At 42.3% G+C, this 15,324-nt stretch overlaps 1 long non-coding RNA gene across 1 annotated transcript in view; it reads right to left on the reverse strand.

Moving 5' to 3' along the window:
• LOC115147120 (uncharacterized) overlaps nt 1-9,219 on the reverse strand; it is a 42,527-nt gene extending 33,308 nt beyond the window's left edge. The window contains exons 1-2 of the long non-coding RNA XR_003866276.2: nt 9,058-9,219; nt 8,385-8,500 (exon numbers count right to left, since the gene is read on the reverse strand). This is a non-coding gene — a long non-coding RNA (uncharacterized LOC115147120). The remainder of the gene's footprint in view (nt 1-8,384; nt 8,501-9,057) is intronic.
• Nucleotides 9,220-15,324: the final 6,105 nt, after the last annotated feature.

Consider the following 15,324-nt stretch of genomic DNA (forward strand, 5'->3'; position numbering starts at 1 on the left):
GCTGTGTTCTTTGCAAAATGAAGTCCCCCCATCACCTGCACCACATGCTTGATGACCCTCTGCTTTATAGCAGAAACAGACTGCTATGGCAACTGGCATCAGCAGCACAATATTGTGTAGAGGACAGAGGTTCTTCCAAATATTGAAAGTGTTATTTTGTAAATGTATATTTATTTTTCTAGTTTTTTCTCCATTTTTTGAGGGGGTGTGTTAGAATACCATTTTGGTATTTTGTATATAGTTATTCCATTCAAAATGTATAACTTCACCAATTTGGCCACTTGGGTACATTTGGGCTACTTGTGTGGGACACCTGGGTGACTTCATGATACATGTCATGTAGCACACTCATTTTGGAAGTTATCATTCTGAAACTTTGCACAAGTACTGTTGCCCTCTTGTTTTTCACTGAAATTGTCCCCATCATCCTATCTGAATGTTTGTTTTATCTTGTTCACTTTAAAGATACAACAATAAAAATAAAAAACATGTTTTTTTTCATTGTATTATCTAAACCAGATCTATTGTGTTATATTCTCCTACATTCAATTCACATTTACACAAACTTCAGAGTGTTCTTTCAAATGGTACTAAGAATATGCATATCCTTGGTTCTGTGTCTGAGCTACAGGCAGTTAGATTTGGGTATGTCTTCAGGCGTAAATTGAAAAAATTAGGGGGTAGCTCGTTTTAACCTCTTGCGGCCACTGAGACGCTAGCGTCTCACCTAGCCAATAGCCTGGGGAAATGCGTAGCGCCAAATTCAAATAGTACTCGATAAAACTCAAACTTTCATTAAATCACACATGCAGGGTACTCAAAGCTACACTCGTTGTGAATCCAGCCAACATGTCAGATTTTAAAAATGCTTTTCGGGCGAAAGCATGAGAAGCTATTATCTGATAGCATGCACCCCCCTGAAACACCTGAACGAGACGTAAACAAAAGAATTAGCGTAGTCGGCGCTACACAAAACACAGAAATAAAATATAAAACATGCATTACCTTTGACGAGCTTCTTTGTTGGCACTCCAATATGTCCCATAAACATCACAATTGGTTATTTTTTTCGATTAATTCCGTCCATGTATACCCAAAATATCCATTTATAAAGCCCGTCTGATCCAGAAAAAAACAGCTTTCCAAAATGCAAAGTCATCACAAAAAATTTAAAAACTTGCCTATAAACTTTGCCAAAATACTTCAAACTACTTTTGTAATCCAACTTTAGGTATTTGTAAACGTTAATAATCGATCAAATTGATGACGGGGCGATCTGTATTCAATAGCAGCAAGTCAACAAATCATGGACGATTTTCTCTCTTCCATAACTATCCACAGTGAAACCTCTGACAGGAAGTGCCTATTCTTCATTTCACCAAAGATTAACTTCAACCCAATTCCCAGCTGACTGGCGACATCGTGTGGAAGCTGTAGGAACTGTAAACTGGGCCCTATCTAATTTCCCTTGACATAGACAATACAGGGAACTGGCGGAGGGATATATATATTTCTTTTTTTTCTGAACAATTTTTCCTTGGGGTTTTGCCTGCTACACAAGTTCTGTTATAGTCACAGACATGAGTGTTTTCTATCCACACATACTAATCATATGCATATACTATATTCCTGGCATGAGTAGCAGGACGTTGAAATTTTGCACGCTTTTTATCCAAAAGTTGAAAAAAATGCACCCTAACCTCTAAGAGGCTGACTTGCCTAGTTAAATAAAGATTTTTTTTTTTAAATGCAAGATATGTAAACATTATTAAAGTGTTATTTTCTAACCCCATCATCTCCTGGTCGAGGATAACAATCACCGCCTGGGGACCAGGATGCTAGTGCAGGGTCCTGAGAGTGTCCTCCAGCCCATCAATCTGTCCTCCCATATCGTTAGCTAGTTTTGGGACATCAATGTGAACATCCACTAGGCTCTGGAGAAGGAACCCGCTTCTGCTACCTGCCCTCCAGAGCGTATCTCTGTTCCTACGGTGGTGAGAGATTGGCATACACATCCCAGTGATCAACATCAACACCATGGCGCAGGACCATGAGTAACTATGTCACCCACTATGTCAAGTCATGCTCCATATGTACCCAATCCAAATCTCCCCAGCAGGGAAATAATTCCCTTTCCCGTTCCTCAGCGGCCTTTGTCACATCTGTCTATAGACTTTATAACTGATCTCCCCCTTTGATGGTTTTACCACCATCATGGTTGTTGTTGACATTCTCTACATCCTGCCATTTTCTCTCTCTGGTCTACCTACCGCTCTCCAGGTGGCTGAGGCACTATTCCAGTCTTCCAGCACTATGGCCTTCCGGAGGACATCATTTCCGACCGTTGTCCCCAAATCATTTTGCAGGTCTGAAAAGCCTTTATGTAGAAGCTGGGGGACACGGTCAGCCTCACATCCAGGTAGTGGCCTCAGTCCAACAGGCAGGTGAATAGGACCAACCAGGATTTGGGGAGGTTCCTAAGGAGTCACTGCCAAGAGGGGACCACCGCCTATGCTGTTAGGTCCCTCCTGGACTACCGACATCGTGGGAGTTGGCTCCAGTGCCTGGTGGACTGGGAGGGGTAGGTCCTGAGGAGTGCGTTTTAATCAGTTATATGGTGATGTAAATATATGCAGTATAGTTTTATCTAAAAAGGATAACTTTAAATGTTTCACTATTTTTAAATAGGATGGTCCTCCGCTTAGGAACCTCCTCTGCCCCACTTACTCAATCTCACTTCATAGACTTCAAGGCTGTTGGTAGTAAAGATGGGGACACTATGGAAGATCTTGAGATCCAATTCAATGCATACTATTCAAGATTGTAAAAATCATATGGAAATGCAGTCATTATGGGCAAGTCTGAGTCATTCCCTGTGAAGTCTGGAGTGAGACATGGTTCCTTCATCTCTCAGATCCTCTTCCTTATTACCATTATCTGGATTATGACCAAAACCACATCAGTGGAGCCTGTTCTAGCTGGAATATCTCAAAACTTTGTGTGTATTTGCCCAACTCATCCCATCTGGAGGTCTGAGCAGAGCAGCCTCTCAACAAATATCCACCTATACAACAGCGATTTCAAATCAGTTCTATTGTATGGTTTGGATTGTTGTCAAGAACGACATGAGACTGAAGGATACTTTCAGCAGTGGAGCTCTCAGGAAAATCTACTGCATCTTCTGGCTGAACAAAATACACAACAGTGAGGAATTTGAATAATGTTTCCCAAAATGTCACACAACACATCAAGAGAAGTTGACTGATGGCCACTTTCTCAGAATACCTAGATATAAACTCATTGTGGACTTAAATCCCAATGGGGATGACGTGGATTGAGTAAGTATATAGTGAGGTCTGCACAACGCATCACCGGGGGCAAACTACCTGCCCTCCAGGACACCTACACCACCCGATGTTACAGGAAGGCCATAAAGATCATCAAGGACATCAACCACCCGAACCACTGCCTGTTCACCCCGCTATCATCCAGAAGGCGAGGTCAGTACAGGTGCATCAAAGCTGGGACCGAGAGACTGAAAAACAGCTTCTATCTCAAGGCTATCAGACTGTTAAACAGCCACCATTGAGTGGCTGCTGCCAACACACTGTCATTGACACTGACCCAACTCCAGCCACTTTAATAATGGGAATTGATGGGAAATGATGTAAATATATCACTAGCCACTTTAAACAATGCTACCTTATATAATGTTACTTACCCTACATTATTCATCTCATATGCATACGTATATACTGTACTCTACATCATCGACTGCATCCTTATGTAATACATGTATCACTAGCCACTTTAACTATGCCACTTTGTTTACTTTGTCTACATACTCATCTCATATGTATATACTGTACTCGATACCATCTACTGTATGCTGCTCTGTACCATCACTCACTCATATATCCTTATGTACATATTCTTTATCCCCTTACACTGTGTATAAGACAGTAGTTTTAGAATTGTTAGTTAGATTACTTGTTGGTTATCACTGCATTGTCGGAACTAGAAGCACAAGCATTTCGCTACACTCGCATTAACATCTGCTAACCATGTGTATGTGACAAATACAATTTGATTTGATTTGATTTGATTTGATTTATAGAATATTAGATATTTGTGAATTACCACCTGGATTCGGTCTTATGTAGCGAACTTTGAAATGTTTTTTTTTTAATTCATTCTATAAAAGTAGAGACTCATACACTACAGTTGAAGACCAATGGGAAAGTAATTCTGCTTTGAAAGTTGGTAAACTTTTAAACCCAGTTTTGAGAAAATGGCCTTTGAATGTTTTGGTATCTCGTGAAGAGCTCCTCTTTGTCTACACCCATTCAGCATCGTTCACACCCTCTTAAGCTTTAGCCCCACCCATGCCGTTTCACACTTGACACTCTGGCTAATGATTTGTTTAGGCTGTTCATGGATAACATGAACAGCCTAACCAGCTCTGACGACAACAATTTAATTGTGATTTTTTTTGCAGACATTTACTGACACCGGCCCTATTCAATGGGTGTTGTACACTTTAGCTTAAGACATGTAGCTAGCTAGGTAAACTATGAACCGAGCTAGGTAAACAAAGTGTAAGAGCACACACACATGTCACGTAACGATAGCTAACGACCCAGCCAGCTAACGTTAGCTAGTTAAACAACAATGAACACATTGCCAAATCGTATTACTACCTTGCATGAATATGCTGGGAGCTACCCAACCAGGTTATTTTTAGCTAGCTATTAGGCTCTAACTAGAAAAGCAAACGGCTCTGGGAAACAAATAATAATGTCAGCTAGGAAGCCAGTCAGCTAATATTAGCATGCTAGCTAACAGTCCACTTTAAATTTAAATGAAGCAACTTTGTCAAAATTAGAAACACTTAATATCTGAAAATGTAGCTAGCTAACGCTAGACTATCATCATGCATGATGGACGTGTCTCCCTGCCATGAATGCCATGCCACAGTTGCCCTTAGTTTGAAGATATAATCCAGAGAGAGGTGTTCTCCCGCTTCTCATACTCTAATTCCACTGATTTCAAAACTTAATACTCCAGAAAGTGGAGAGCAACACTTATGCAGCTCCACTACACAATATATATAATTTTTTAAAACATGTTCGACAGGATTGCCAACAGACTGACCAGCTCAAAATAGACAGACTTCTATATGATAGTCCAAACCGAACTCCTCTCTCGGCATGTCCAGCCCACTCATTATCTCAGCCAATCATGGTTAGTTGGAGGGTTGCCATCTTTTTCTGTGGCTCAACTAACAAGGCTCGTAATTTAAGAATTGTATTCTTATTTACAGATGGCACACACGTTCATTAAGGCAAATGAAAAAACGCATTTGATTTTAAAAATTACATTCAAACGGCTCTCCTGTGAAGTCGTAGCTTGCGACAAACACCTAGTTTCCTGAATCATAAAATATGAAACATGTTTAGACATTTTTTAAATCTATTTAAATTTAAATAAGTAGTCACACCTCTGAGTCAATACATTAGAATAATCTTTGAAATCGATTGTTGCCCTTAAACCATTTTGAAACATTGGAAGTATGATTAGGGTCATTGTTCATTTGAAAGACCCATTTGCGACCAAGCTTTAACTTCCTGACTGATGTCTTGCAATGTTGCTTCAATATCCATATAATTTCCCTACCTCATGATGCCATCTATTTTGTGAAGTACACCAGTCCCTCCTGCAGCAAAGCACCTCCACAACATGATGATGCCACCCCAGTGCTTCACGGTTGGGATGGTGTTCTTCGGCTTGCAAGCCTCCCCCTTTTTCCTCCAAACATAACAATGGTCATTATGACCAAACGCTTCTATTTTTGTTTCATCAGACCAGAGGACATAACCCCAAAAAAGTACGATCTCTGCCCCCATGTGCAGTTGCAAACCATTAGTCTGGCTTTTTTATGGCGGTTTTGGAGCAGTGGCTTCTTCCTTGCTGAGCGGCCTTTCAGGTTATGTCCATGTTGGACTCGTTTTACTGTGGATATAAATACTTTTGTACCCGTTTCCTCCAGCATCTTCACAAGGTCCTTTGCGGTGTTTCAGGGATTGATTTGCACTTTTCGCACTAAAATACGTTAATCTCTAAGACCGAACAAGTCTCCTTCCTGAGCGGTATGACGGCTGCGTGTTCCCATGGAGTTCATACTCGCATACTATTGTTCGCACAGATGAACGTGGTACCTTCAGGCATTTGGAAATTGCTCCCAAGGATGAACAAGACTTGTGGAGGTCTACATATTTGTTTTTTGAGGTCTTTCTTTAGATTTTCCCATGATGTCAAGCAAAGAGGCACTGAGTTTGAAGGTAGGCATTGAAATACATCCACAGGTACACCTCCATTTGACTCAAATTATGTCAATTAGCCCATCAGAAGCTTCTAAAGCCATGACAAAAACATTTTTTTGGGGGGGGGATGAAGTTTACCCTTTTTCTCCCCACTTTTGTGGTATCCAATTGTTTTAGTAGCTACTATCAGTCTCATCGCTACAACTCCCGTACGGGCTCAGGAGAGACGAAGGTTGAAAGTCATGCGTCCTCCGATACACAACCCAACCAAGCCGCACTGCGCCATCCAACCCGCAAGCCAACCGCACCAATGTGTCGGAGGAAACACCGTGCACCTGGCAACCTTGGTTAGCGCACACTGCACCCAGCCCACCACAGGAGTCGCTGGTACGCGATGAGACAAGGATTTCCCTACCGGCCAAACCCTCGCTAACCCGAACGACGCTAGGCCAATTGTGCGGCGCCCCACGGACCTCCCGGTTGCGGCAGAGCCTGGGCGCGAATCCAGAGTCTCTGGTGGCGCAGCTGGCGCTGCAGTACAGCGCCCTTAACCACTGCGCCACCCGGGAGGCCCCCATGACATCATTTTATGGAATTTTCCAAGCTGTTTAAAGGAACAGGCAACTTAGTGCATGTTAACTTCAACCCACTGGAATTGTGATAGTGAATTATACGTGAAAGAATGTGTCTAAACAATTGTTGGAAAACTGACTTGTGTCATGCACAAAGTAGATGTCCTAACCGACTTGCCAAACCTATAGTTTGTTAACAAGAAATGTGTGAAGTGGTTGAAAAATTGAGTTTTAATGACTCCAACTGTCACGCCCTGACCTTAGTTATTTCTGTTTTCTTTATTATTTTGGGTAGGTCAGGGTGTGACTAGGTTGGGTATGTTAGTTTGACTTGTCTAGGGGTTTTGTATATCTAGGGGTTTTGTAAGTCTAGGTTTATTGTATGTCTATAGAGGCAGCTGTTTATCGTTGTCTCTGATTGGGGACCATATTTAGGTAGCCATTGGGTATTTTATGTTTTTTTTGTCTATGTGTAGTTGCCTGTCAGCACTCGTTTATATAGCTTCACGTTTGTTCAGTGTTCTTTCTTTAATAAAATAAGTATGTACGCTTAACACGCTGCGCCTTGGTCCTAAGTGTATGTAAACTTCCAACTTCAACTGTATTTACATGTGATTATATACACACACACACACACACTTGCTAACATGTCTAAAAATCTTTTTTCTTGCTTTGTCATTATGCGTATAGTGTGTAGATCTATGAGGGAAAAAAATACTTAATACATTTTAGAATAAGGCTGTAACGTAACAAATTGTGGAAATAGTCTGAAGTCTGAATACACTGTAGCTAAATGCCCACCAGAGCCATCAGGTGGCCATTGTAATAAGCCATTTTGTATTGGATTTACAAAGGATTTAATAAATGGACACGTAAAATCTGTTTTCCTGATTTATCAATAACTCAGCCATCTTAAGGTACACCTGTTGATTGAAATGCAATCCAGGTGACTACCTCATGAAGCTTGTTGAGAGAATGCAAAGCTGACATCAAGGCAAAGGGTGGCTATTTGAATAATCTAAAATGTGAAATATATTTTGATTTGTTTAACACTTTATTGGTTACTACATGATTCCATATGTGTTATTTCAAAGTGTTGATGTCATAACCATTATTCTACAATGTAGAAAATAGTAAAAATAAAAAACCTTGAATGAGTAGGTGTTCTAATACTTGACTGGTACTGTGTTTTTCTTAACAGAATAGCATAGCTCGTGTTTTTGTTTTTCTAATGAATTTAATTGGCTATTTTGGTTTATGGCCTTGGCGCCCTGGCAGATTGGGCACCTCTTGGCCAAATGGCCTTTCCCCTAAAATCATGAAACTCCAGGCCTGGTACAGTCTACGGTTGGAGTGGAGGTAGGTTGGGGAATATTTTGCTATCTGGTGCCCTCAACTGGCCATTGTAAAATAATGCAGGCATGACATAGCTCTTAGCAGTCATTGAAATAAGTACTCAAAATGTAATTAGCATGGTGTGTATACTCACCTGTGGTAGGCCTGCTGTAGTCCCATCTGGAAGAAGGGCTCATCTTGTGAGCCTTAGGGACCTTCTTGCCAAAGTGGGAGCAGACAATGACTTTGACATCCAGGTCATGCATCATTCTGGGGGTAAATGACAAAATGTAGAATATTTGAGGGTAGGCCTATACAAATATATGAATTCATAATTGATTACATCAAAACAATTTTTCATAAATGTATACATAGGCCTGTATAATATTTAATCAAGGTCTTGAAAATAAGACTAGTTGATTCAGGTGTATTAGTCCAGGCTGGAACAAAAGCCTGGAACACCCTGTAGCTCTCCATGACCAATGCGGATGCCCACCACTGCTACAGATGTAGGTTTTCAATTGATCAACCTGTTGCAGGATAACTTGTCATATATTTGAGGTTTAAAAAACAGCCTCTGAAGTTTGTAATTACCACTTTGAAGTTTCAAATGAGATTTTACCTTACGAAAAATGCATCAAACCTTATAAAAAAATGCAATTCATTATAATCCACATAATTCATATTTCCAGTTGCTGCAGGATAATTTTCCTGCTATAGCAAAGTAGTTCAAACTAAGATCCTACGTATACTGTACAGTGTGTCGCATGTAGCTCTAACATAGAAATAAAACTAGAACATACATTTGAAGTCAGAGGTTTACATACACTTAGGTTGGTGTCACGTCCGTCGTAAGGAGAAGACCAAGGCGCAGCGTGTTAAGCGTACATACTTCTTTTATTAAAGAAAGAACACTGAACAAACGTGAAGCTATATAAACGAGTGCTGACAGGCAACTACACATAGACAAAAAAAACATAAAATACCCAATGGCTACCTAAATATGGTCCCCAATCAGAGACAACGATAAACAGCTGCCTCTATAGACATACAATAAACCTAGACTTACAAAACCCCTAGATATACAAAACCCCTAGACAAGTCAAACTAACATACCCACCCTAGTCACACCCTGACCTACCCAAAATAATAAAGAAAACAGAAATAACTAAGGTCAGGGCGTGACAGTTGGAGTCATTAAAACTATTTTTTCAACCACTCCACAAATATCTTGTTAACAAACTATAGTTTTGGCAAGTCGGTTAGGACATCTACTTTATGCATGACACAAGTAATTTTTCCAACAATTGTTTACAGACAGATTATTTCACTTATAATTCACTGTTTCACATTTCCAGTGGGTCAGAAGTTTACATACACTAAGTTGACTGTGCCTTTAAGCAGCTTGGAAAATTCCATAAAATGTCAGTGCCTCTTTGCTTAACATCATGGGAAAATCTAAAGAAATCAGCCAAGACCTCACAAATTGTTAGACTTCCACAAGTCTGGTTCATCCTTGGGAGCAATGTCCAAATTCCTGATGGTACCACGTTCATCTGTACAAACAATAGTCCACAAGTATAAACACCATGGGACCTCGCAGCCATCATACCTCTCAGGAAGGAGACACGTTCTGTCTCCAAGAGATGAACGTACTTTGGTGCGAAATGTGCAAATCAATCCCAGAACAACAGCAAAGGACCTTGTGAAGATGCTGGAGGAAACAGGTACAAAAGTATCCTTTTCCACAGTAAAATGAGTCCTATATCGGCATAACATGAAAGGCCGCTCAGCAAGGAAGAATCCACTGCCCCAAAACTGCCATAAAAAAGCCAGACTACGGTTTGCAACTGCACATGGGGACAAAGATTGTACTTTTTGGAGAAATGTCCTCTGGTCTGATGAAACAAAAGAGAACTGTTTGGCAATAATGACCATCGTTTTGCTTGGAGGAAAAAGGGGGCGGCTTGCAAGCCGAAGAACACCTTCCCAACCGTGAAGCACGGGGGTGGCAGTATCATGTTGTGGTGGTGCACTTCACAAAATAGATGGCATCATGAGGTAGGGAAATGATGTGGATATGTTGAAGTAACATCTCAAGACATCAGTCAGGAAGGTAAAGCTTGGTCGCAAATGGGTCTCCCAAATGGACAATGACCCCAATCATACTTCCAAAGTTGTGGCAAAATGGCTTAAGGATAAAGTCAAGGTATTGGAGTGGCCATCATAAAGCCCTGACCTCAATTCTATAGAACATTTGTGGGCAGAACTGAAAAAGCGTGTGTGAGCAAGGAAGCCTACAAACCTGACTCAGTTACACCAGCTCTGTCAGGAGGAATGGTCAATAACAAAAGTTTATCTCAATACTTTGTTATATACCCTTTGTTGGCAATGACAGAGGTCAAACGTTTTCTGTAAGTCTTCACAAGGTTTTCACACACTGTTGCTGGTATTTTGGCCCATTCCTCCATGCAGATCTCCTCTAGATGTTTTGTTTTGGGGCTGTTGCTGGGCAACACAGACTTTCAACTCCCTCCAAATATTTTCTATGGGGTTGAGATCTGGAGACTGGCTATGCCACTCCAGGACCTTGAAATGCTTCTTACGAAGCCACTCCTTCGTTGCCCGGGCGGTGTGTTTGGGATCATTGTCATGCTGAAAGACCCAGCCACGTTTCATCTTCAATGCTCTTGCTGATGGAAGGAGGTTTTAACTCAAAATCTCACGATACATGGCCCCATTCATTCTTTCCTTTACACGGATCAGTCGTCCTGGTCCCTTTGCAGAAAAACAGCCCCAAAGCATGATGTTTCCACCCCCATGCTTCACAGTAGGTATGGTGTTCTTTGGATGCAACTCAGCATTCTTTGTCCTCCAAACACGACGAGTTGAGTTTTTACCATAAAGTTATATTTTGGTTTCATCTGACCATATGTCATTCTCTTAATCTTCTTCTGGATCATCCTCTCTAGCAAACTTCAGACGGGCCTGGACATGTACTGGCTTAAGCAGGGGGACACGTCTGGCACTGCAGGATTTGAGTCCCTGGTGGCGTAGTGTGTTACTGATGGTAGGCTTTGTTACCTTGGTCCCAGCTCTCTGCAGGTCATTCACTAGGTCCCCCCGTGTGGTTCTGGGATTTTTGCTCACCGTTCTTGTGATCATTTTGACCCCACTGGGTGAGATCTTGTGTGGAGCCCCAGATTGAGGGAGATTATCAGTGGTCTTGTATGTCTTCCATTTCCTAATAATTGCTCCCACAGTTGATTTCTTCAAACCAAGCTGCTTACCTATTGCAGATTCAGTCTTCCCAGCCTGGTGCAGGTCTACCATTTTGTTTCTGGTGTCCTTTGACAGCTCTTTGGTCTTGGCCATAGTGGAGTTTGGAGTGTGACTGTTTGAGGTTGTGGACAGGTGTCTTTTATACTGATAACAAGTTCAAACAGGTGCCATTAATACAGGTAACGAGTGGAGGACAGAGGAGCCTCTTAAAGAATAAGTTACAGTTCTGTGAGAGCCAGAAATCTTGCTTGTTTGTAGGTGACCAAATACTTATTTTCCACCATAATTTGCGAATAAATTCATTAAAAATCCTACAATGTGATTTTCTGGATTTGTTTTCTCATTTTGTCTGTCATAGTTGAAGTGTACCTATGATAAAAATTACAGGCCTCTCTCATCTTTTTAAGTGGGAGAACTTGCACAATTGGTGGCTGACTAAATACTTTTTTGCCCCACTGTATCTCCATAGGCGTACAGAGGCCCATTATCAGCAACCATCACTCCTATATTCCAATGGCACGTTGTGTTAGCTAATCCAAGTTTATAATTTAAAAGGCTAATTGATCATTAGAAAACCCTTTTGCTATTATGTTAGCACAGCTGAAAACTGCGTTCATCCACCTCTGGCCTGCTCGCCTCCCTACCACTGAGGAAGTACAGTTCCCGCTCAGCCAAGTCAAAACTGTTCGCTGCTCTGGCCCCCCAATGGTGGAACAAACTCCCTCACGACGCCAGGACAGCGGAGTCAATCACCACCTTCCGGAGACACCTGAAACCCCACCTCTTTAAGGAATACCTAGGATAGGATAAAGTAATCCCTCTCACCCCCCTTAAAAGATTTAGATGCACTACTGTTCCACTGGATGTCATAAGGTGAATGCACCAATTTGTAAGTCGCTCTGGATAAGAGCGTCTGCTAAATGACTTAAATGTAAATGTAAATGTAAAACGGTTTATTCTGATTAAAGAAGCAATACAGCTGGCCTTCTTTAGACTAGTTGAGTATCTGGAGCATCAGCATTTGTGGGTTCGATTACAAGCTCAAAATGGCCAGAAACAAAGAACTTTCTTCTGAAACTCGTCAGTCTATTCTTGTTCTCAGAAATGAAGGTTATTCCATGCGAGAAATTGTCAAGACACTGAAGACCTCATACAACGCTGTGAACTACTCCCTTCACAGAACAGGGCAAACTGGCCCTAATCAGAATAGAAAAAAGTTGGGAGGCCCCGGTGCACACGCCTCACAAGTCCTCAACTGGCAGCCTCATTAAATAGTACCCGCAATACACCAGTCTCAACATCAACAGTGAAGGGGCGACTCCGGGATATTGGCCTTCTCGGCAGAGTTCCTCTGTCCAGTGTCTGTGTTCTTTTGCCCATCTTAATCTCTTATTTTTATTGGCCAGTCTGAGATATGGCTTTTTCTTTGCAACTCTGTCTAGAAGGCCAGCATCCCGGGGTCGCCTGTTCACTGTTGACGTTCAGACCGGTGTTTTGATCTTGTTTAATAATTAATGATCTGCTTAACGTGGACAGATTTTGGGCGGAGTAAACCCTTCGCCTCATCCTTTTGGATATTATAGTAGATATATAAAAGTCTAATTCTCACTCTGACCAGCGAAAGGCAGCAATAAGCAAGATAGCGTCTAGTCTGCCAAAGAAGAAGAAAGTTAAAAGGTGATGTCATCAAAACCTTACCACAGAGTTTCTAAACCCAGAGACGCAACATTGTGAGACGTCCCTGAATGCTTGCGAAGCAGTCCAAGCAGAACAGGCTGGGGGTTTGAGAAATCAAATCTAATTTTATTTGTCAAATGCGCTGAATACAACAGGTGTGGACCTTACAGTGAAATGCTTACTTACAAGCCCTTAAACAACAATGCAGTTTTAAGAAAATAAGTGTTAAGTAAAAAATAGATGAGTAAAAAAGAAAAATAAGAAAAATAACAATAGCAAGGCTATATACATTGGGTACCCGTACAGAGTCAATGTTTGGGGCACAGGTTATTCAAGGAGTCAATCACCACCTTCCGGAGACACCTGAAACCCCACCTCTTTCAGGGATACCTAGGATAGGATAAAGTAATCCTTCTCACCTCCCCCCCCTTAAAAGATTTAGATGCACTATTGTAAAGTGGCTGTTCCACTGGATGTCTTAAGGTGAACGCACCAATTTGTAAGTCGCTCTGGATAAGAGCGTCTGCTAAATGACTTAAATGTAAATGTAATGTAAATGTAATTAAGGTAATATGTACATAGAGGTAAAGTAACTATGCATAGACAATAAACAGAGAGTAGTAGCAGCGTAAAAGAGGGGGAGGGGAACGAAAATAGTCCGGGTAGCCATTTGATTAACTTGGCGCTCCAGTACCGCATGGCGCTAGCAGAGAGAACAGTCTATGACTAGGGTGGCTGGAGTCTTTGACTATTTTTAGGGCCCCAGTGGCAGGAGGTCCTGGATGGCAGGAAGCTTGGCCCCAGGGATGTACTGGGCCATGTGCACTACCCCCTGTAGTGCCTTGCGGTCGGGGGCCGAGCAGTTGCCGTACCAGGCAGTGATGCAACCAGTCAGGATCTTCTCGATGTTGCAGCTGTAGAACTTTGGATCTGAGGACCCATGCCAAATTTGTTCAGTCTCCCGAGAGGGAATAGGCTGTGTTGTGCCCTCTTCACGACTGCTTTGATGTTTGGACCATTATAGCTTGTTGGTGATGCGGACACTAAGGAGCTTGAAGCTCTCAACCTGCTCCACTACAGCCCCGTCGATGAGAATGGGATGTGCTCGGTCCTCCTTTTCCTGTAGTAACAATCATCTCCTTTATCGTGATCATGTTGAGGGAGAGGTTGTTGTCCTTGCACCACACGGTCAGGTCTCTGACCTCCTCCATATAGGCTGTCTCATCGTTGTCGGTGATCAGGCCTACCACTGTTGTGCTGTCAGCAAACTTAATGATGGTGTTGGAGTCATTCCTGGCCATGCAGTCATGGGTGAACAGGGAGTACAGGAGGGGACTGAGCCACCACCCCTGAGGGGCCCCCGTGTTGAGGATCAGCGTGGCGGTTGTGTTGTTACCTACCCTTACCATCTACGGGCGGCCCGTCAGGAAGTCCAGTTGCAGAGGGAGGTGTTTAGTCCCAGGGTCTTTAGATTAGTGATTAGCTTTGAGGGCACTGTGGTTTTGAACGCTGAGCTCTAGTCAATGAATAGCATTCTCACATAGGTGTTCCTTTTGTCCAAGGGGAAAAGGGCCGTGTGGAGTGCAATAGAGATTGCATCATCTGTGGATCTGTTGGGGTGGTATGCAAATTGGAGTGGGTCTAAGGTTTCTGGGATTATGGTGTTGATGTGAGCCTTGACCAGCCTTTTAAAGCACTTCATGGCTACAGACGTGAGTGCTATGTGTCAGTAGTCATTTTGGCAGGTTACCTTAGTGTTCTTGGGCACAGGGACTATGGTGGTGTGCTTGAAACATGTTGGTGTTACAGACTCAGTTGACAGACAGGTTGAAAATGTCAGTGAAGACACTTGCCAGTTGGTCAGCGCATCCTCAGAGTACACGTCCTGGTAATCCGTCTGACCCTGCGGCCTTGTGAATGTTGACCTTTTTAAAGGTCTTACTCACATCGGCTACGGAGAGTGTGTTCACACAGTTGTCCGGAACAAATTATGCTCTCATGTGTTTTTCAGTGTTGCTTGCCTCGAAGCGAGTGTATAAGTAATAGGTAGGCTCGTGTCACTGGGCAGCTCGCGGCTGTGCTTCCCTTTGTACTCTGTACTCTGTACTAGTTTACCACATCCGACAAGAGTCGGA

Source organism: Oncorhynchus nerka, linkage group LG19 (assembly GCF_034236695.1).
Source record: "Oncorhynchus nerka isolate Pitt River linkage group LG19, Oner_Uvic_2.0, whole genome shotgun sequence".
Classification (NCBI taxonomy): domain Eukaryota; kingdom Metazoa; phylum Chordata; class Actinopteri; order Salmoniformes; family Salmonidae; genus Oncorhynchus; species Oncorhynchus nerka.